This window comes from Lepisosteus platostomus, chromosome 5, assembly GCF_059453375.1.
Source record: "Lepisosteus platostomus isolate fLepPlt1 chromosome 5, fLepPlt1.hap1, whole genome shotgun sequence".
NCBI lineage: Eukaryota > Metazoa > Chordata > Actinopteri > Semionotiformes > Lepisosteidae > Lepisosteus > Lepisosteus platostomus.
The window spans coordinates 17,849,046-17,873,086 of record NC_142615.1 but is presented as its reverse complement, the minus strand read 5'-3'; the positions used below and the strand labels follow the sequence as shown (position 1 = coordinate 17,873,086).

The window sequence follows — 24,041 nt, the reverse complement described above, 5'->3', positions numbered from 1 at the left end:
CGCTCTGGATAAACGTCTCACCTGTCCTGTTCTTTGTTTTCCTAATTTGCCGATTATGCCTTCTGCGATCCACTCCTGCCCTCACACCTAAAGAAGACTATTTTAAATTTCTTTGCGCGGTCCATTGTGCAATTAACCCTTGTATGTGCTGTCCTTAAGGTGATATCACATAAAGGTGATATGTAAAATAATGTTTTTTTATTATTGTTATAAACATGATCAGATTTTCCCCGGTTCAGAAAAAAAGATCTAAAGTATACTAGTCAAGAAAAATAAATCTTGTGGGATTTGATCACAGACCATGTGACATGGGAGTCAGGAACCTAACCCACAGCGTCACCAGCAAGATCACATGGAGAATGCTGAAAAGGCACTACAGAAACATTATCAACAGGCAATGTACAGCGTGTACTATTCTTGTGCTGCAGTACATGAATATAATTATATCGTTATTAATTTCTTTAGATACGCAATTCCATATTATATTCCCTTTTAATCAAATTCTAAAAAGTATGCTTGTTGACTCCGGTATCAGGTTAATGAAAGACTTCGATGCTTAAAATGTTTAGGGAGAAATGGAATACTGGTGTGTATTTTTTCTTTAAACTACTGAGACCAGCCATATACTGTATGTTTATGTTCCAAAATTAATATTGTTTATGGCCTTCACACGCGTTACAGTATGCTCCTATTCTTTTTATGCTCAGCTACTAAGATTTCCCTTCAGTGGTAAAATTCCATATAAATATTCAATACTACAACGGGCACAGTAAAGACGTTTACTGTAAATCTTTCTACGACAGACCAACGGACCACGAGTGCCCCTGTCGGTCAACCAATCACGCACCGTGGTACCGCGCGTCATCGTGCGTCACAATGCGTGACGCAGTAGCCAATTACCTCCGGTACGTGTCTGTACCGCGCACTTTGAATGGCTGCATCTGTAAATACCACCTATCCTTGTGTTACCTCTGCACTATCTGTAAATTGCAATTGTGTAATCTGTTGTATCCTAATGTTAACCCCTATAAATTCCTGTCCTTCTACACTTCTATCCCTCTTACCGAACCTTTAACCAACTCGCGGCGAAAGCATTTCAATGCCGACAACACTGCTGTGTGCTGTACTGTTCGTGCATTGATAAATAAGCCTAGATTATTGATTGATTGTTGGTCAGACAGTCTTGAGGAACATATTACAGAGATTGAGCTGCTGTGTGATGGATTAAATCTAATCATCCAGATAGAAAACAGTTCAATTACAGCACAGAGGATTTAAACAGACACACATCTGTGTGCCACTGTTAGTAATACAGTACAGAGCGGAGCACAGTATTATTTTAATTCCTAACAGGAAACAAGATGGTTGAATCTCTGAGTTTGATGACCAGTAAAATCAGTGACTCAGTAATACAGCTTCAATCACACTCACTGTTGGGAGGGTTGAATTCTTTACTGTTTCTCCTCTTGACAGCCAGTCTGGGCTCCTCTGTCTCTTTCTCCAGCTCCTCTTCCTTCAGTGTCTTTCTCATCTTCTCCTTCAGCTCCTCTTCTCTCCTGCTTCACTCCTCCTCCAACCTCTGTCTGAGCTCCTCATCTCTCTCTCTCCTCAATCCTCTGTCTCAGCTCCTATGTCTCTCTATCTGTCCTCCTCCCTCTGTGTGAGCTCCTCCGTCTCTCTCTGTCTCTCCTCCTCTCTCTGTCTCAACTTCTCTGTCTCTCCCCCTCCCTCTGTCTCAACTCCTCTGTCTCTCTCTGTCTCTCCCCCTCCCTCTGTCTCTCTCTGTCTCTTCTCCTCCTTTTGCTTAATATATTTTTCTGGTTCAGTGTGTAGTTGCTCAATGTCAGTTGTGAAGTACAGCCCATAGTTTCCTGCCACCATGTCCTCTATCTTCTCCAGGAGCTCTGTGACCTGAGTGTGGTCGCCCCTGTTCTTGTTGTTGAGAACATGATACCTGTTCCCACATTTCTCCACCAGCCACTGGAGCTCCTTCCCTCCTCTCTCAATGCGCTGCTCAATGGTTGTGTTTCTAAGTGTGTTCTCCCAGGTGAACAGCACTATTGTGTGTTTCCACACTCTCTCACTGAGAAGATTGAGATGCTTTTCCACTGATCTCCAGTGGTCTGTGATTGAGTCCAGATTAATCTCCAGGAGGAGAGCGTGGGGTCCTGGTGGCACAGAGACACACTGGGCTGAATCACCTTTTTATTCCAGTCTAGAGTGTCCTCGAAAGGATGCTCCTGTCCACCTGAGTACCACTGAACACAGAAATACCATTCTGGTGTGTTAACTACAGTGACCTGCCTCCCAGTTACTTCACCCTGTCTCTTCTCAAATTCCTCCATTCCTCTCTTAGTGTCAAACTCCTCTCTGCCCAGGATGGTGTTTCCTGCCGAGCTCCTCCCAGACCATCTCTCCCCCAGCAGCATGATCCTGATCTCTGAGAGACACTGTGGTGCCTCATGGGAATCAGCCTGTTGCTCCCCTGTCAGAGAGAAAGATCACAGATTACCAAATTTTTATCACACATGCAATTTTTGTATCTATTCTCTCTCTAGACACATGTCCTTTGATGGTAGATGATTTGTTCTATTTTTTACTAAAATATATGGGGGGTCAAGTGACCAATTCAAGATGCCTGCTGAAATTTAAGCTCTGCCCCACCTTCTCTTTATTTTCTTTATTTTATTCAATCTCCCCCCTCATTGTTTACTCAGCTATTAACTGTGACACCAACATGTCTCCCAACCATGGCAGAGGCACAGGAAGTGCAAGATTTTCCTTTTTGTGTGAAGACCCGAGCTCACAGCACCCGGTCAGGGAGGAAAGAGCAGATGACAGATAAAACTCCCAACCTGTGGAAACCTCTCACTGCCTGCAGGCACCCCCTGCTGGTGAAGATCAGGTCAACTTGTTCACCGCCTCAGAGAGCTCATTGATTGAACACAGTGCCTCACCACCAGCGAGGCCGAGATACAGAAACAGAGGGTGAGATGAGCAAAGGGCAGAACTGATGGTGCAAAAGTGTGAAAGTCATGGGCCTGACGTGGACTTCGGAGTTCCACACCACCTGTCGGATTCTTTCACATGCAAGCTGTATTGAACTTGTATTAGATAGTTAATGACCGAGTCCACAGGTCACCAAGCCCCGAAGTGTGTTGGTGTGATTTCACCTCTTCCATCAGAGAGCAAATTCAGAATATTCTCACGGATTTCCAAAGCCAGTCAAACTATGCATGTGAAGCTACATCTGTTCATGTTACCTGTGTCCAAGATTCACATTATAGATGATCATTTCAGGACAGATGAGTCAAGAAATGGCAGAGGTCAAAGGAAAAATGGAGTTAGTGTCTAGGCCCTCTTCACAGTACTAAGTTTTAATTAGTTAACTGGTGTAGAACAGCCAGCTGATCAGAGATGCTGTGTCCGTCCTGCTGTTGAAATTCTGTACAGCAGAGATGTGTTTTCACCTCCTTCATGATGGAGTGGAAGAATCAGGTCAAGGTGACAGTACAGCTCAGGAAAGGAAAAAAAAACATGAGGAATGACCTATTCAAAAAGAAACAGTTTTATTTGTCTGAGGTGATAAAAATCCCAGTTACAGCTATGGGTCAGTTTCTCCGGTCATCAACTTTCTGAACACAAGAAGTAGGAAAACAAAAAACAAGGACAGAAGTTTTGGGGACTCAAGTTCAAACACTGAAAGTAGAAATTCCCTGGCTACTGTCACATCTGGCCCTTGTATCCATCAGTGACTAAATAACGAACAGGCAAGACTCTTTTTATATTCTGCGTGTCTCTCTGCTGCTCCGGTTTCAAACAGGAAACAACCATGTCTGAACATATCAGCCGTGTTTAAAACTCCTGCAGATACATTAGTGAACCTGAGGTTTTACACCAATTAAATTGTTTTTACTGTAAATTAACTTCTTAGTACAAACCAGGGGAAATATATGATGTCCTTCCTGTTCAGGTTTCACAGTACTAATCTCCGATCGCTGACAAGAGAAAGTGAAAGTAAATCAGCTCCTCTCTCTTAGTTCAGACCCTGTGTGTTTGACAGACAGAACAAACTCTCAGCAGACAGGAAGAAACTTCTCCAGCTGCTGCTGTGCTCTGTGACAGAGAAGAGACCTTCAGTGACTCCCTTACCGACACTCTGACAGTTAGAACAAGAGACATCTCACCAGGGCTGAGCGCTGAGCTCTCAGATGCCATCTCTCTCTCTCCTTCCCTCTTCCTGGTGACCTGAAGGAGAAAGACTTCCTGTTCTCTTCAGGTAAAGGTGAGCTCACCTGGGTGAGGAAGAGTCTTCTCTGGCGCCACCTGGTAGATCAGTACAAACGAAACTTAATAAACTGCCAGGAAAATTCATAACGCATCTATTCACTCAGGAAGCATTAAACATTAAAATACTTTTCATGAGTAAACTCTCATGTGACTCGTGTTGTTCCAGTAACAGGCAGGTCTGTCAATCAATACAAATGAAAGTTGCTTCAGGTGAAAGACTAAGAAAACCCAGATATTTTAAAAGTAACTGAGGCAAATCGCACAAGCTGTGTCTTTAATACAATTATTAACTACAAATGGAATGAAAAAGCCACTTCTCCTGTGAACCTGGAACACTGAGTCAGTGTTTTCTGATATGTGCCTGTATTAAGAAGAGCTAATATTTTATATGTGCATCAAACAAACACTCTTACTGGGGGAAAAGCATGTAAAATTAGTTTAAAAGAAACAAGTAGTATTTAGAGAAACAGGTGAAAACATCACCAAGGACATCAGAGAGTCTACTTCCCTGAAGTCTTTCACATCCAGACTCTAAACCTTCTTCAATAAAAGAGCTTTAATTTCACTGCCCCTGTGTAATTCTGCTGTTTCCTCTCAGTGTGGACTTTTTCTCTGGAATATAAGGCGCTATATAAGATACATATTATTAATGTTCTCACTTCAGCGTTGTTAATTTACCTGCAAAGAATTAAGGAAGTATATTAATAAACCCTGTGTATAAAAAGAATCAATTGTGCTGTTTTTGTTTTAGATTTTGTCCCAAGGCTGTATTCCAGGCATCACGGATCAGGAGAGAGAAATTGTTCGGGGATTTAAATACGATTTAAAAGAAACTGATATGCTTTAAACAGGCTTCGATGTACGATGAGCTTTCAGGAGCTGATCGTATATCCTGAAAGCGTGATTTTCGAGCACTTTCTCGATTTCAGAACTGAAAATCCATAATTTCTCGCTAAACCGACACACCGTGAGAAGAGAGAAAAGTTCAGAATTTTCTCCTGACCTTCGGAGCGGCCGTGCCGGCGCTCTAACCCGCTCCGGTCCGCAGGTCCGAGCGCAGTTCACATGAAATGAGCAGAACCGGAGGAACCGGCACTCAGGAATGCGGAGGAACTGGAGGCACCGCCGGGAGCGAGTCACGGCACCGGCGCGCCGTAATACTGCGAGAATAGGCGCCTCTGCAGCCTGAGAGATTCGCACGTCCAGGACCCGCCTCGCCCGGCTCTCGCAGGGAAACCATGTCCACGGAGAAGACGGGCGGGTTCCACGAGTGTTCGTGCCCAGACCACTGTGAAGAGTTTCTTCTGTGGGGCTGCCGTGTACTAGCGGTGACCGAGGCTCCAATAAATGCGGGGACTTCTATAGTAGAGATAAAACGGTAGGAGAGCTGACAGGTGTGTCTATACGGAGGCTCTGTTTTAACTGTGCATGTGTAGCAGTTATTAAATTATATAAATTATATCAGCAAACAAATTTAAATGAAATAAATAATTTCGATATAATGTAATCTGCATTTTAATAAACACATGAGTGAGTGAGATATGTTTTGTGACGTGTTATACATGTTACATGTTGTTATGTGTTATACTGTACATGTGCAATATTTTTCTTATTTTTTGTAATAAAATAATGTGCTGTGGTTTTCTTTTCTTCTCTCTTTTTTTGTTTCCATTCTGTTTAAATGTACAGGAGTGCTGGGTGTCCATAAAATTTTCCCTCAGGGGACAATAAAATCGTATCTATCTAGTGTATATCATGATTAGATGTTACATCAGCTACAATCGTTTTTATACTGTGTGCTTGTTGAGATAGAAGGACTCATTACAGTCTATAACAGTACAGAATCATTTATATCTCATTTATATATACTGTGTGCTTGTTGTGATGGGTATCCTACAGACAGGACTCAGTACAGTCTATACCAGTACAGATTCATTTATATACACTGTGTGCTTGTTGTGAGGGGTATCCTACAGACAGGACTCAGTACAGTCTATAACAGTACAGATTCATTAATATCTCATTTATATACACTGTGTGCTTGTCGTAATGGGTATCCTACAGACAGGACTCAGTACAGTCTCTCTCTCCTTCCATCTTCCAGGTGAACTGAGGGGGAATAGTTCCTATCCTCTCAGTGAATCAGTGACATGCCTTAGAACAACAACCACCACAAAACAAATCAAAGTCGAATCACAGCAAAAGACATACAACACAACCTTACCCACTGGAGCACACACAAACACAACACACACTAAACAACACACACACAAACTGAAATACTACTTCAACTTAAATAGAGAAGCTGAGTATTTGACCAGGGTAAGAAACAGCAAAGAGGAACAGAAACTGAGGAAGTATTTCAGTATATCACAGCGAAACTTGAAAAAGGAAGATACCTCCACACTAACACACTGTGTCACGGATCTGTACTGACCAGCAGTCAGGACACTGGGGTCCTCACCCCTACTCTCACACACAGTGTCCTGGATCTGTACTGACCAGCAGTCAGGACACTGGGGTCCACACTCCTACTCTCACACACAGTGTCCTGGGATCTGTACTGACCAGCAGTCAGGACTCTGAGGTCCACACCCCTACTCTCACACACAGTGTCCAGGGATCTGTACTGACCAGCAGTCAGAACTTTTTTTATATTTATACATACTGTATGTGTCATTGTCAACACCCCTACTCTTACAGTGTCCTGTCTGTGTCTGTGGTTTGTAACCTTTCTTATGTTCAGACAGATAAGGGAGAGAAATTGACTTTTATGTTTTATATTGACTTTATTCTCATGAGCCGATAATAAAAGAGAAAAACTGGCGCCAAAACCCGCTTCCGGCTCGTCCTCCGGATACCGCTGCTGCGCCGGTTGCTAAGCGACACTCCGACTTTGAGCGCTCGAGCTCCTCTCAGGGCTGTTTTAGTCCCAGGTGAGGAGCCGCTTCTTTCCTGGAAATCCCAGGAATGACTGGGAATCCCTCGCCAGCTCCTTCCAGCGGGAATCTCCTGTGGGCTGGGAGGGATGGCGGAGGCTCTTCCCTGGTGTTTCTGCAGACGAGGGGAGTCCTGCTGCCCGTGTGGCGGCACAGCTGGTAAAAACGCTCCCTGTGCTGTGGGTGTTGTGGGCTGCCGGTGTCTCCGAGAGAAACGGGCTGTTTGTGTGGGAAGATGTTCTTTCCTCAGGAGGGGAAAAGTCCGTCTGGGGCTCAGCAGGAATAACCGAGCGGGAAGGAAAGTTCTGGAAGTGCGCGTCTCCTCTCCGTCTGCTTCAGTCCCAGTTACTGAGACACCGGGACAGAACGGGAGTGATGAGCGAGTCTTCTTTCCTACATGGGGTATTAGTGGGTTTTTTTAGGAAACAGGACAGAGACATATAAAAGGACACCAGTGGGAGAGAGTGCTTGATGAATCTCTCAGTTCTTGTCTTGATCCGGGTTGTACCCAGTCCCAGTTTAAACTGGTTTAAAATGTGGGACTTCTGCCCTGACAAGACCCCACATGTGTCTCCACATGAGACGGGAGTCCTGTAACGTGTGTTTAGACAGAACGTGTGTTTAGGGGAGAGTTTCTGGACGAGTATAAAAACCGGGAAATTCGCTTTTTACAGCAACACTTTCTGATTAAAGTGTCCCGTTACTTCACTCTCAAGAAAACAATTTAAAATGAGTTGTTCCTTCCAGAAATTGATTATTTATTTCTTATTAGAAAAAGATTTCATCTCTTGACTGTTACTCCCCCACGAGGCTGAAGTTGGCTTCTTATTTGCGTTTTTCGTTCCACCTTAAATGCTGCTGCTGTGATGTTATATCGCCTTTCCCCTGTAGATGGCTCTCTACAGACATGTTTAACTGAAACGCATACGGCCAAAATTGCAGGTTGTGCGAGCCGGCTTACCAGCGCTGTGACGTCACCGCCCTTCCCTGTGAATAGCAGGGACCGCAGCCGTCGGGCTGACGGGAGATCTACCTTTAGCTCAACTGGCTGGGTCCCTGTTGAGTGATGCTGGAGTCCAAGGCTTGAGTTCCTGATGGTGGGGGGTTGATCTGAGGTGGCAACAGTGAGGGCGCATACCCACGTGAACCCAAGAGCTGTACAATAATAAAAATAACTAAAATGTGCAAACTTCAAATCGTCATTGATAGAAGCTGCCATCAATTCCTGCTGCAATGCTCTTGTATTTTTATTAATAGAGAGACTCGGAGAAGGGATGTGAATACTCGTGTGTCTTTACTTGATCGACCTCACTTCCACCCTCCATTTCTGGGTATTGTTGGTAATGTAGTACACAAGCAGCTCGCCAGATACAGCAGGTTCACACCTGTCAGCTCCTCACAAGCAGAGGGGTCCGGTACTGTACATCAACACTCCCAGCTGATCCTCAGTAACAGCTCCTGGCATAGAAACATGACCCAGCGCTTTAATGTCAGCTCTTGTACACTTGAACAAGTAACAGCTTTATTCCCTGCTGGTAAGAGGAGAGACATGTCTCTATAGATACAGTTCACACCTGAAGAAGGCTCCACAGCCGAAACGTTATGTTTTCTCTTTTCAGCAAGAACAAACCTTTAATGTTTATTATAACCTTTAGTTATTATTATTTAACTCCTGGGAGACCTGCAGCTGATAGTGTAACTGTGTTTGATCCTGTATCAATTTTTTTATTAATTGTTGTTGTCATTCAGTAAAGCGCTTTGAGAAGCCACCTTTAAAGGCGCTATATAAAAAACACGACCCGGCGCTTCAATGTCAACTCTTGTCCACTCGTGTGCTTCTGCACCGACAGCTCTCTCCCGTCCTCAGTTCAACCCGCAGACCCACACGAACCTGACCTGTCAAACCTGCTGTCAGGCTGCAGTGGATTTTTACTGAAGAGGAATGAATCCGGATCGGAGCCGCCGGACTGTCAGCGGGCCCGTCGTCATGGAAACCGGACCAACCAAACCCCCCGTGACAACCCTCCTTTGCTGGTCTAATAATAATAATAATAATAATAATAATAATAATAATGATGATGATGATGACGATGCTGGCCGTTTCTCTCACCCGTGTCCTCCAGTCTGGGGGAGTTGGAGTTTCTGTGAGAAATTGTCTTTCACTCTGAGTCTCTCGAAGGGATGATTCATAACAATAATTACTTGACTTCTTAGCAAATAATTTATCATTAGTATAAATTAGTACCACATAAAAAAGTGCTTATAGGAGACAGGGAAGGAATTTCATATATGTGCTATATGAAACCACATTCTATCTGTCTGTTATTATTAATTGGACTACCATCATATTCAACCTTTAACCAGGTGTGATACAAGATAGGTACTCGAGCAAACATGAAAGTCCTGCCAAGGTGAAGTCAAGCATTTTATGGAGCAGACAGTACCCGTGATCTTTCACAACCTTTCTTTGATTTGTGAAACTCTTCTTTCGTTTTGTTGTTAGCTCCTCTGCCTGTGGTGTGAACAGCAGGACATTGTTTGTTGAAACTGAAATTCGTCAGTACCTGGTGCTGCTGAGCTATGCACTCAGGCATTTTTAGTCTTTTGACAAGGTCAGACAGACATCCTAAAATTTCTGTGACAGAAATCTGGAAAAGCAAGGGAACTGCCAAGATAAATTGTGCTGAATGATAAGATCACTTTATTAGCCCTATACAATTTCTTGCATTAGGAATTTGTCTTTTCACATACTCCAGCTTGCTCTCCATGAGACACACAGACAGGAAGAGAGAAGCTTGGGGTCAGAGAGCAGAGTTAGCCATTTATATGGTGCCCCTGAAGTAGCTGGGGTTAAGGGTCTTGCTCAGGAGCCCAACAACGCAGGATTCCTCTGCCAGCTGTGGGATTTGAACTGGCAACCTTCCAGCCCAAGCACAGATCCTTAGCCACCCCACCACCCATTACTATTTATACACAATATTAATACCAAAATCTGAATTTTATAAAGACCTGGGTTCCAGAGTTTTCCATGTGAAAATTTAAGCATATTTATAAAGGCTTTCTAAGCCTTGGGAAACTGTCGAGGTGAAAATTCTTCCACCAGGAGGGTTAACATGCTGGAGATTGTTGAATTTAACCAACTGACCAGGGCCAAAAATCTGTCACATGACTCTTTGGAAGAGTTTCGTAAGCGTAAGTATCAACAACAAAGTGAAATTTACTCGCCAGGCTCTCTGCAACTGTCTGCTACTTGGCTCTGTATATCACTTAAGCCTTTCCTGGCATTTACTGTAGTTACAAAAGCAGGAAGACCCCCACCCTTCCTTCTGGCGCCATGTTTAACCATTCCATGTCCCAATCGCAGCGGGCCAGAGAGAAAAAAGTGAATCCCAGCAATGATACAAATATATTATTGTGGTCAGGGGGAGCAAAACATCAGTATTTACTGCTTGTAATTACTGTAAGACTTATGGCTGAATTCTGAGCCTAAATATAAAGTTAAAATCTCAAAAAACAGAGGAATGTTGGAAACGTGTGACTGTTCAGGGGCATAAATACAAATAGAAGATAAATGCTTTTTAACATCTCAGATCAGTTTCATCAAGGTCTCCAAAACGAACAAGAAAAAGAGCCTTTTCAGAGAACAACTACTTCGTGTTTACATAGAATAAGTAGATGTATGAGTAATCGGATTTCTCATTTGTTTAAACAGTGAAATTTCAGCTGCAGAAGATCGCACCGGAGACAGCACTAGCTCTGCTTCTCATAGACATTCAGGAAAGGGTGAATTAAGCCATTCCAAGCACAATAATAGGGCAAGTGCAATAAGTTTAAAATATACATCAAGTAATGTAAATTAAACAGCTCTGTGGGACAAGAAACAAAAGATAGAGAAAACCTAAAAGCTAAATGTCAGTCTAAATTAAGACAAATGAAAATTTAGGATGTTAAAGTTAATACAGACACTCCAGTACATTAACACTGCACTGAGAGAGAGAGGAGTAAATACAGACATACTGACTGGACACTCCTGTACATTAACACTGCACAGAGAGAGAGGGGGGTTAATACAGACACACTGACACACACCACTCACACATACCACAGCACTGCTACAGGCACAGGGTTTAAAATTAAGGGAATATATTTATACAGTAGATACAGATGCAGCTACAGTAGAGATACAGAACAGATAGAGTACAGCAGACATATAGATGTAGTACAGATATTGAGACAGTACAGTCCTGGTACTGGGAATGGTTTCAAATATACAATATATATCAATAATAATATATACATGTACAATATAGATCTAGAGAATATATCTATAGCTACAGATACAACTACAGTAGAGATACAGTACAGATATAGTACAGTAGACATATAGATATAGTACAGATACTGAGACAGTTCAGATACAGTACTGGTACTGCAAAGCACTGCTTCAGGCACACAGGTTTAAAATAAATACAATATGGATCTAGTGAATATATCTATAGATACAGCTACAGTACAGATACAGTACAGATATAGTACATTAGACATATAGTTATAGTTCAGATATTGAGACAGTACAGATACAGTACAGTACAGATAGAGTACAGTAGACATATAGATAGATAGATAAGACTTTATTGATCCCAAAGGGAAGTTGAGGTGTTACAACAGCCCAGCCCAAGACAAGCAAAAACAAACATCAGAATAGATGAAAAATTAAAATACATACAGTAATACAAAATAAACATAAAATAAATATATAGGTGTGCGCAAAATATGCACAGGTAAATATAGATTGAGTGTTTAAAAAAGTACAATAGTGCAACATGCTGTCCATAGATGAGCAAATGAAGGGCTGACAGTCCTAGCCTAGGGCAGCGTTATACTGTACACACAGCCGCCGGGAGGAAAGACCTGGGAAAACGTTCCCTTGAACACCATAGCTGGAGCAGTCTGTTGCTAAAAGTGCTCCGCTGCCTAATAACAGTCCCATGAAGCGGATGAGAGGTGTTGTTCATGATGGCTGTGAGCTTGGGCAGCATTCTCCTCTCAGCCACCACCTCCAGGGGGTCAAGGCTCAGCCCCAACACAGAGCCAGCCTTCTTGATAAGTTTATTGAGCCTTCAGAGAGCCACTATGATTACATATTTGGCGTCCCTGAGCCGGTTTTCCTACAGTGTTAACAGTCCACTCCAGTGTAGTGTGCTCTCTGAAGGCACCAGTTCTGTAGGGTTTGGGCATTTACTGGGACAATTATTAATTGTAGCAGTAAATCACAAAATGATTCTTTTGATGGCCTTAGAATCCAACCATGCGATATAACTCAAACAACGCACACACACAGGTACTAATAGACGAGGATACATTTATTAATACATAGAATATGCATATAAACCTAACACATCTTATCGAGAGGGTTATCAGAATACAAAAGGTATATATTCAGTCAGTTACAAAGAGTTACATATATCAAGAGGACATACGTTCAGTATATCATTCATTTAGACCGTTTCGTAAAGTGAACTTGGTTATAACTTCTACATCAGATACTCAAAACAAGTACATAACTCTTAGGAATTAAATTGATATCAACTGGTTGGGATAACAATTGAATTCTCGAGCTGTAATGCAGTGAAGTTGAATATTCATCCAATCTCTGGGGATTCAGATCTCCTGCGGGCACAAAGAGGCTTGTTGTCCAATCCGCGCTCTCTGGCTCCGTGCCAGGCTGTGCTGTGCAGCTTGCGACGGTGCGCTGCTGATGCTCAATGTTGGCTTTAACTAGCAAAGTTTGTGCACAGGAGAAAAGATGACTGTGGGTCCCAGCAAGTCAGGAAGAGGACCAGTTCGTTCCTGATGAAGAGCTAGTTCTGAATAGTGATTCAGCTGTCCACAGTTCCGACCTGTTCACGAGGCCTGCTGCTGGTGCTAACCTCGGGTGGATCCTCTGGTTATTCTCTGGCAACCTCCGCTCTAGACTCTTAGAACAAAGGAAAGTTCTGGCACACGGACACACTGGCCGTTCCGTGGTTGTCCGGGCTGAGTCTCAGGATGGTCAGGAGGCGCGCTGCGAGAATGTCCTGCCCTTGGGAGCCTTCTGCTCCTGGGCCGTCCTGCCCTGGAATTCTCCTTTGAATTCCCTTTAGAAAAGTCCACAGAATTCTACACTACAGGCTCTCTGTGTTGCCTGTTTTTACCTGGAGGAACTTCAGCTCGTTGATTGGCTGAAAGTTCCATGGGCATCAGAGTCCCACGTGGGTTACTTGGCCCTACCAGTCCCTGATTGGTTGATCAAGGTGAGATATGAGTCACTTACTCCTGACACTTAGGAATGCAGTCCAGATGTCCATCTGGCACTCCCTAGACAGATAGGCGCCAATGGATGCCCATTGATCATGATAGCCAGGCTTAGCTAAGTGCATCCCCCTTTGGGAGCTGTCCCTTATCAAAAGAAAACATCTTTAAATCAGCCTGCCTGAATAGCTTCTCTGTGGCTGCACCACAGAGATGAAGAGAGAAATGAGGCCTCATTTGGGAAAGCACAGCAACACTTAATTCTGTCTTATTAACAAGCATTGCCGCTACAATAAGTAGGAAGAAAGATACAATGTTTTGAAAATGTAATATGTTTTAAAGGATTAAAGGGAAAAGAAATACTTTATATACGCAAACTAATTCAACTGAGCTCCTCTAAACAATATCGCCTGAAGAATTGCCAAAGCACAATGTATCAATTTTGGTGACATTGGGGGAAAAGGATCACAACATTGAAAACCACAAGGGTTATTTTCAACAGCAAAATTTATGCTTGCAAATATTTGACAAAAAAAGGAATATTACACGCACGGAAACCAATATTTACCACTAGGGTAGAATGCAGCATAGAACAGTTGGATAGAAGGTTAGTGTAACTCTATAGTGCATCGCAGAGGTCAGTCTCTTCCCCCTCATTATGCAGGCTGACTTGTTCACAGTGAACTGTCCTCCAGCGATAGTCAGCTGGAATCACTGACGCAGACATGATGTTAAGACTCTGACAGCATCTTGGCTGATTTGGTTAAAGTGTTTTCCTATTAAACAGGAGATTCTGCATTCAAATCCCAGCAGTGTCTTTCTTCCTGTCTTGTCTTACAAAATGTATCACTATGGATGATTACGTGCAGCTTGATTTTGTTTAATGCAAGTTTTCATTCCCTTTCTGATGGCTCTCTACAGTAATTTTTAAAAGTACTAATCGGGATGGATTACTGTACATATCCTCAGTAAAGGGGAATATATAAGTAGTGACTATCCAAATTGCGTTTTTGTGTGAAACACATTTCAGAAAATCGAAAACCAATTATCAAAACTCACAATAACAAGACAAAGGCAAAACATAAGTTCACTTTCACTTTATGCATATTTACCACAACCTTGCCTTCTGATCATAAAAAGTCTTAATTTTAATATAGCAGTTTTAAATGGGACATTCAGAACATGGCATATGAGAATATATGGTTAACCGAGGATGAGCAAAGGATGATCGCACTTTCTGCTTATTGTTATGAACCTACCCCTGGTTATAAAAATGTCTCACAATTCTGACACTGAGGTGTGAGACACAATGTAACAGGCTCTCATAATCCCGAAATACAAGAAATTTTACTGTAGTGTTTTATAAATTTGACCCTGTGAACATTGCATGTCCCTCCTTCCTCATTACCAAAACATCTCAATGTCCCGGCACTACGTACATTTGTAATTACAACACTTCACTGTTTCATTTATGAGTTGTGACATTGTGACCATGGCATGTTAAAGTATATAGAAAATCTAGATCAGAACAGGCTAAATGCAATTCCTAGTGATTTATCATTTTCTTACTTTCTAAATGAAAAAAAATATTTTTTCAGTGATTATGACACTTCAGTATGACATAAAATATGCTTCAATGACAGAATAAATAATAATAATAATAATAAATAAGCATGGAAAAAATACCCAAAGTGGACATTCATAGTTGTGATTATAGAATGTTAGATATCGGGTGGGTAGCTGCGTCAGCATGCGTAAGCTGCAAAGGAACAAGTAAAGGACTATTCCTGCCGAAAAGAGAAGAAAAGAATCACAATGTTTTGGCTGTGGAGCCTTCTTCAGGTGACAGAAAGACAGGGCAGTAAGCAAAGATAATTTTTTTTTATCATTGCTGAGTGCAGTTTATCGCTGATGACAACATCAAAGACATTAAGGAGTTTTTACGGCTAACAGCTCCACATCAACTTCCTTTCATAACTAACCTCATCAGATCCTTCAACTCCCAACTCTTCCAGTTTCTCACTTCAGAGACGGATAAAAAACTCAAAATCCTCTACAGAGAAAAACCATCAACACCCTTATCACCTCCACCAAACTTAACCTTGGTGTTACTACACCCTCTGACCTTTCCCTTTCACCCCTTTGCATCCTCAGCTAACATATTTTAATAGTACAACAAAACTACAATAGATTGTACAGTATTTATGTTTAAAATTAAAGTAAATGTGTCAAAATATCGAAGTCCAAATGCACGGTGCTAATGTAACAAAGCTTGCAAGTTCTTAAACAAGTCTGCATTGTATTTTTAAAATATTTCAGCAGAGGATGCAACGGGGGTATAAATGACGACTCGACTTTTTCTTGGGTGAATTTGGTTTTCTGGGGAGTTGCGATGTTGGGCATACAGTAACTGGACATTTCCCGGTGATTCTGACACGTGTTAAGCACTCACATTTCCTGTAAAAATTAAATTGGTTAAGGTTTCGCTGAGAAATCCAATCGACCTTTGCGAAGACAATGTTTACATCGCAAAAGAAACCCGTCCCTGGGTGGACTCGAATCACCAACCTTTCAGTTAACAACCGAACGAGCCACACAGACGGAATGGTGGGTCTATGTCTCGCATCACGACTTTCCGGTTAAAAAAAAACTTTTTTTGCCAGCTGGTAATATTTCTTCTGCACTGATAATCAAGAATTGAATTTCATTTCTCGCAAGCTGTGTGAATTTCTTGAAATACAAGTTTTCCAGAAAGGAAATGAATACATGCATTTAACGAAATCAAGCCCTTTGTGATAGTCCGAAATGGGTCGTTATGTACTACAAGATAGGAAAAAAAAACATGACTGGGATTTTAAACTACGTGACCTACGGTACCAGACCGGGTAAAGTTAGCTTGAAGTTCGAAAATGAATTTGGCACGCCTGTAGCGTTTACACGAAACCTCTTAGAATCGCGAGAATACTTGCTTTGTGTATAAAATACATTGTGAATGCTTTCTAAGCCTTTACTTTTTCGTTTATATGACATTTGTTTGACCAAGCACGAATATTCTTTTGTCCATATCTTCGCAACGGAAGCACAAAACGTCTTCAAACCAAATGTATTTTAAAGACCACGACATGTGGATATTTCCACAGCCTCTACATCAAAGTATCAGTGAGCTAATTATCTTTTTTTAAATCTCCGGTTTTTCATCGATGCGTAATTATGCACTAACTGGAACCCGGGGGACCGCTGTATACACAAGTTCACAACGCGAGAAATACTGTTCAATACGGCTTCATGCGAAAAACCCGTATATGACCATAGGCAACAGAATAGCGCAGTCTCCAATTACTCAGACTGTAAGCACGCGAATAAAGCTTTGTCTGAATTCTGAAACCCTTCCTTTACGTCCTGTTTTCATTCAGGTAAGAGTCAACTATATGCACAATACTACTGACAGCAGGAAGATTAAAATATTCTTTACTCAGCAGCTTATTAAAAACAGCTCCCATGATGTTCAAACCGATTTTTTACACAGAACACTGACACAGCTTTGCGTTCTGAATCTCTTTTTCTCGTGCGTTTATTTAATGTGGCACAATGCACTGGGATAGGGGTATTCTGTTGACAAACCAATAGCATTTAAACCACAGCACCCACAATGCTGCAAGTAAGTGTTTTGCACACTAAGCAGAGAGCGATGTCTTCCTCGTTAGTATAGTGGCGAGTATCCCCACCTGTCACGCGGGAGACCGGGGTACATCAGGACGCGCATTGAAGTGAAAGCAGGATGCGCTGCGACATCCACTGTGTAGATCCCGCCACACTAAGAGGTGAGTGGGTCTGTTCGATCACAGCGCTAGGCGAATCCCCAAACAGTGTGCGTGGCAACAAACGAAACGGGCCTGTTTCCGCCTGGTTTCAATCCGGGGAAATCGGGCCCAGTAGTGGCGGGATCTGTACAGTGCATGTCGCAGCGCTTCAATGTGCTTCCTGATGTCCTACCCCAAGAACAGAAAAGACAGAGTCCGCAGCAACAACAGCTCAGGTGTCTGCACTGGAGCTAAGCTGCCCCCATCTCCTCTGCTCTGCGGCTCCTGCGGAGCGGAGTCCTGCCTGGAGCCGTGTTTGCAGGCGGCGGCTCCCCGCGCCCTGTCTGTGCGTCGTGTCCAAGAGCTCCTGGGAGGAAGAGAGAGCCCTCCCACTCGGGGGCTTTTCCACGGTCTGTGTGAGGAGGGGCGGGTGTGTCCAGTAGCTTATCGAGCGGAAGCCTGGGGCGGCAGAGAGCTGTGATCGTGCAGACCTTGAGGTGTCACCTCTTTGTCTGCTTTCCCGCCCCCCCTCCGCCCAAGCTCTGCTCCAAAGTAGCCCGGCAACCCCTCACACCTGCACGTGTCACAACCTAAGGTGTGGTCATGAGACACCCATGGGGTGTCGTTCTGTTCTTGCTAATTGTTTCCTGCCCGTCGCAGGCAGGAGTCCATGCAAGGAAGATGCGCTGGACAGAGCTCAGAGGGCACAGCTGGATGGCTTTCCTTCTGAGTGACGTTCCTGCAACACTCTCCCGCTCCTCTTGGTGCGCTCATGCCGCAACACAGGAAGGCTGGAGCAGGTGGGTGTGTGCTCTCCGCACTGCTGAAATAGCTCAGTTGGGAGAGCGTTAGACTGAAGATCTAAAGGTCCCTGGTTTGATCCCGGGTTTCAGCGTTTTGTTTCATTGAGCCCTCTGTTCCTCTCTGCAGGGCCCCCTTCCTAAAGTGAAAGTCCCTTTCTCAGCCTGAAACGCAAGCGAGACACAAGCAGCAGTCCCTGCAGGTTTCCGTAGTGTAGCGGCTGTCACGTCAGCCTAACACCTGAAAAGTCCCCGGTTCGAAACTGGGCGGAAACAGCCTCGTTTTGCACGCTCCTGTACTTCACAGAGGTCTTGAGCGACCGATCATTTGTTGCCAATGTATTTCCGGTGCCTTCATGCACTCTTGTACCAAACGCACGTTCCTTCTGTGCGCGGAGCCGATCATTTGCAATTGGGCTGTGGCGACAGACCAGGACGAGCTCTGTCGGCTCAAATGCAGCGCAGGACCTGCAAGAACAACAGAAAGATTAGCATCCAGTGGGGGCCTCTTAGTGAGCCCAAGATCTCATCAAAAATCGGCTCCAGCAACAGGGCTGGGCGCATTGTTCCATTCTCCGACCACTCTGGGTGTAAACAAGTCCCTCCTGGTCTCTGTTTGAATTGCACTTTCCTGCGTTTGCTTTGGTGTAACTGGCTTCCCCTGCATGGGCGAATGTGAAGAAGATCCTTATTAAGTCATTGAAGAAAACCGAGAAGAGGTCGGAGTGGCCTCTGTCGTTCATCAACGATGAACGATGCTCCGGATGTCCTTTTTTAAAAGGGTGATATCCTCGAGCACATCGAAGCCACTGTGCAGCATCGTGTAGAGACGCTGCAGCTGCCTCTGTTTCCTGGCTAGCACTCCTCTCCGTCTGGCAGCAGCCTTCCTTCCCTCAGCCATGAAAAAGGCCTTTGTCCTCACCTTCACCTCCTCCCACCACTCTCCTACTGACCCGTACAGACACTGCAAGGACAGCCACTGTGATAGTTTCTCCTTGTAGCGGGATACTACCCCCTCGTTCTCTAGCAGCTTTGTGTTGAGTTTCCAGAGGCCTGGGCCAAAGACAGTCCCGCCCTGGAGTTCCACTCTACACCCTAAAGCCTGATGATCTGAGAAGAAGACAGGCTGAAGAGTGACCCCAACAACTTTCACTCTCTCTGAGACAAAGCAATAGTCAATTCTGATTCCTCCCTGACCATGTATATCCTGCTGTTGTGGGATATATACATCTATATGTGTCTGAGAGTTTAAAGTCTTGGACTAAGTTTTGCAGGGCCAGTGAGCTGGAATCCAATTTTATCAGAGAGCTAGACTGCCTATCTGTGTGCTCTAAGATACAATTAAAATCCCCTCCCATTATCACGTCTGTGCTACATAACAATAGGGGAGAGAGTGCTTTGAGTAGCTCCACCCTTCCTCCCACGTCAGTAGGACAATACACATTGATTAGACGCAGGTTAACGGTCCCCCATTCCACATCCACACACAGCAACCTGCCATCTATGACCCTCTGAATACTTTTCAATTTGAATGCCCATCCTTTGAAAAGAATGGCCACGCCAGAGGTTCTGTTGTTATTGTCCCCTGACCAATCAGAAGGCCCTTTATCCCACCTATCTTCAAAGCTTTTATACCTCTCTTGATTTACTTCTTTTTCTTTTTCTTCTTACCAATTTCCTGCCAGCCATCCTCTGAATGAGCCTTCATCAGGGTGGCAGCAGTAAAAGCGTTCACGGAGTCCATTTCAAGGAAAGGGGTAGAGGGAGGGGTGGAGGGGTTCCAGCTGTCCCCATCACCATGCTCTCCTTCCTCCTCGCTCGGGGAGAAAACAGAGTCATTTTTCCTTTTCCTCAAGTCCAGCTCCTGGGAGCACTGAGGGGAAACAGGTGCAGCCGATGCACCAGTCTCCTCTTCCCCCTCACCCACCAGCTGCTGCAGATCCTCCGTGATGGACTGGATGGAGGAGAGGAGGACATCTCTAGCACTTGCAGAGTCTGAGAAAAGCAGCTCCGCTGAATCCTGGGTATCCTCGCTGGACCCACTCCACCGGGGGGCCCCACACTGGCCCTCATTCTGAGGAGCAGGAGTGGGGGAGGGGTCCTCGCTGTTCTCGGGGGTTTTCAAACCCTCGTGCTTGTCTGGTGCAGTCTGCAGTTGTGGGGGCGTAGTGGATTTCTCTTCCACCGGCCCCGGAGCCACAGCAGGACTGATCCTGGCTGGAGGCTGAGAGTCTTTGTCCAACAAGGGTTCTTTGTTTGACTTGTTACTTGCTTTGGATTTTCGGGCCGGTTTGGCTGAAACAAGCACTGCCTCATCCTTTCTCATTTTGAGTTTATTGGCGTAGGCGTGAGGGCAGTTCTTAAAAACGTGTCCTTCCGAGCCACATAAATTGCAATTTGGCAGCATTGAACAGTCAGAGGCTAAATGTCCCTGTTTGCCACAGGTCTTGCAGCATTTCACAGTGCAGGACGATGCCAGGTGTCCCACAGCACCACAGCGCTGACACACCTTTGGTTGTCCCACATAAAAAACATAGCCATTGCAGGTGCCCAGCCGGATTGTAGAGGGCAGGTGCCTTAAGCCTCCATTTACACTGTCCGGTAGCAAGCGAACCTCGAATTTCCTTGCTCCTGTTTTTATACCATCAACATCTTTAACCTCAGTTCCATGGTGGACGGTGCAGTACTGGTTAAGCCAGGTGTGAATGTCCTCCGTCTTTGCCAGATCCGAGAACATAACAACATGCACCGTTTTCCTCTCTCTCTGTGTCAGAGGCTGCAAGTTGATCTTCTCAAGGGCAGGAACTTTCCCTCTTTTTGCCTCAAACACATCCACACATCGTTCAAACAGAGGATAGGTAGCAAAAACAACCTCAAATGCTTTCTGACCTGGGAGAGCGAAGATGAAATCCAAGTGCCGAGGTTCAAAGCCAAGTTCCTTCTGCAACACTTTTTTCTGCTGAACTGCATGCGATCCATGAAGAGGTCATCCAAAAGCTCAAAACGCACAGCATTCTTGCGGGATCCAAAAGTTGCCATTTCGTAAACTGCAAAACAAACACTGCTTTAACAAAACAAGAAAACAATCCAACTACTCCACCTACAGGATGATCAAGGTATCACCCCTGCCAGGTAAGTATAAGTTGTATAAGGCCCTGCAAGCGGCCTGCACCCACAGCACAAAGCGCGCAGCCTAGCCCAGCTCCTCGCCCCGCACGCCACCGCCTCCTGCTGGGCCCACTCTTTCGCACACTCACACGCCACACTAACACTCAAAAGGGTGGGCAAAACGAGAAAACGAGCGCGCCGTTTCCTACACATCTGCAGTCGCCATTGCGCATTCGCAGCATGTCCCGGGATGCAATTCGGCCTCATTTGCATAACACCAGACCCGCAAATCGCTACGCAAGCTCGCGTCGTGCGCCTGCCACGCACCGAACAAACACCGGAGCCTTTTCAGCAATTTCCAAAAAATGGGCCTGCTCGCCTGCCCACAAGGCTCCGTCTCTTACCCGCTCTCCAGAGCCTGCTGCCTTCTGTGCTGTTCTCTCAGCACCGCTGCAGCGCACACAACTCCTGCAGCACGGGGAGAAAGTTTCCACGCTCCGCCGCAGGGAAGGCTCGCTCCGTGCGCACACGTCCTTTCAATGCCAGTTCAACAAGTGCTCCGCATTAGCAGCTTCGGGGCTCCGGCGTGTCGCACCTCACCTCACCTCGCACAGCCCCCTCCTCGAATGTCTGGCGCTGGGCATGCCCCGCTCTCCTCCACCTTATCTTATCGCGTGTGACCACCGACAATGGCCACAATGCCGGGGAATGGCACCTGTAAAGTGTTAATTGGGGCACAGGAACAGCCCGTCTCGTCTTGGGGGCCGGCTTCAAAGACAATACAGCAAACACAGCGGGGCGGGGGAAGAAGACGACACGACACATGCAGGTACCTTCAGCTCCGGTGGGAACGAGTCATTTGTCGGTCTTTTCAAGTGCTGGGAGTCGAGTAATCCTTCGCTTGTATCGTTTCTCCCCGGTGACTAGATCTCACCCTGCGACTCTCGACTGGGCTCACCCACGGCAGCCCAGCAGGTGTGAGCCTAGCCGGCACCCGGATGGGAGATTCCCCCCGGAAAAGCTCAGGTTGCTGCTGCTCCTACAAGAGGTGTGACTGGGACCAGTAGGGAGCGCTCACCCTGCGGTCTGTGTGGCTTTCTTATGCCCCAGCATCCTGATTGCGACACTCTGCTGCACAAACAGGCGCCGTCCTTCGGGGGAGGCATAAAACCGAGGTCCCGACCCTCCTTGGCCATTAAGAAGAGTCTCTCTCTGGTGTTAGTGTTCCCCTTTACCAATCAGTCTGGGTCTCCTCCTAATCCCCGTCTCATATGTAACAATCAATGACGAGGCCCCCCTGTCCCGCGATATTGTATTTGTCTCCTGGCCGCTGGCTGGCGCCGTGAGATTTAGTACTCGCGCAAGAGACCGGGGGCAGAGCGCGAACGCAGTCCCCCACCCCCCACAAAGTGTGCGCTCCAGGTTCCCTCTTGGGGCTCTGCAACACAGCGGAAAGGCAGCGAGAAGGAGCCTCTTGCTCTGACGCCGCAAGGCCACAAGAGGGCGGAGGCGCCGCGCGCCCGGCCGACGTGTTGGACTGGTGTGCTTTATGTGCTGAAATAAACACGTGACAGCCCAGAAATGTTTTCAGAGTGCTGTGCACTGGAGGTTTTTGTCTTGTGAAGACTTGCCTTGTGCTCCTCCGTGCAGTTTGTTTGTTCTCCTCCAGTGCGGGACAAGCCAACACAAGGGAGCACATTCGCCAACATCCAGGTACGCAATGCGATTTGGAAAGAGGCTCCTTTCCAAAGAGTTGCACACGAACGATCCTTCAGTCCCGCTCGGGGGGTACAGAGCCCCAGCCACACACAGCTTCAAGTAGCGACTCAGGCGCCAAGGCTTTCGCTTGTGGCCACACCACCCTGAATGCGCCTGATGTCGTCTGATCTTGGAAACTAAGCAGGGTTGGGCCTGGTTAGTACTTGGATGGGAGACCGCCTAAGAATACCAGGTTTTCAAGCTTTTGCTCTCTCGGCCAGCAGGGGTCGCCGTTGGTGCCGTATGCTTTGGGAGGAAAACCTGGAGGATGGAAAGGTGATCTATAGCCTCATCTCTAGAGATGTTTTGTTGCTATGGCATGTGTGTGACCCATATAAAAAAAAACCCGTTTGTAAAACGAATATCGAAGCTGCTTCTAAATCTGCAAATGAAGATGAGTCGATAAACCACTTGTTTTTCGTATAACTATACATATATTCATTTATTACTGATTTCATTCATTGAGCACGGATACAATAGAGGTACAGCCATTCACTGTTTGACATGTCTGCACTGGTACAGAACCTAGCAATCAGAAAACGGGTGAAACTGTCTTGAGAATTAGCATACAGTACCGAGGCCCCCATGACCAAATAAAGGCTAACCTCGATAATCAGCCTAAATAATGCAGACTACAGCAAAACGACTGACTTTGAAAAGGGATTGAATGTCCTGAAGGAGTAGTGTAACCAGCTTGAAATGCTTCTCCGGACCTCTAACTAAAAGAAACCGGGAACCAGCAGTGGCATCGACTCCTTTCGAACTGGGATCCTATCGCAGCTCGTGATGTCGTAACTCTTCCGTATCTGATATTGGACCAAGCACATCAGGGGAGAGCGCGAACGCAGTCCCCCACTACCAGAAATTATGCAGTCGAGATTCCCACATTTGGGGAATTCGCAGGGGTCAGCACAGCCGGAGTGCAATGGCCGAGCCTCGCTCTGGGTGAACCGATTTTTTTTTTAAGAACTTCACAAAAAAAATACTGGACATCACAAATTAGAAAGCTTTACATTAATATACATACTTAAAACAGTATATATGATCACATCTCA

The 24,041-nt window shown here is 45.2% G+C and overlaps 1 long non-coding RNA gene, 1 other non-coding gene and 1 pseudogene across 2 annotated transcripts; 1 reads left to right on the top strand and 2 right to left on the bottom strand.

Moving 5' to 3' along the window:
• Positions 1 to 1,210: 1,210 nt before the first annotated feature.
• LOC148664347 (uncharacterized) lies at positions 1,211 to 5,427 on the bottom strand. Its single transcript, XR_015936485.1, has 3 exons — positions 5,294 to 5,427; positions 4,188 to 4,326; positions 1,211 to 2,485 (listed from the first exon to the last, which is right to left on the bottom strand). It is a non-coding gene; the product is annotated as an uncharacterized LOC148664347 (long non-coding RNA).
• Positions 5,428 to 23,072: 17,645 nt separating this feature from the next.
• Positions 23,073 to 23,190, top strand: LOC148664346 (5S ribosomal RNA; annotated as a pseudogene).
• Positions 23,191 to 23,813: 623 nt separating this feature from the next.
• LOC148664345 (U1 spliceosomal RNA) lies at positions 23,814 to 23,972 on the bottom strand. The gene has a single exon (XR_015937823.1). It is a non-coding gene; the product is annotated as a U1 spliceosomal RNA (small nuclear RNA).
• Positions 23,973 to 24,041: the final 69 nt, after the last annotated feature.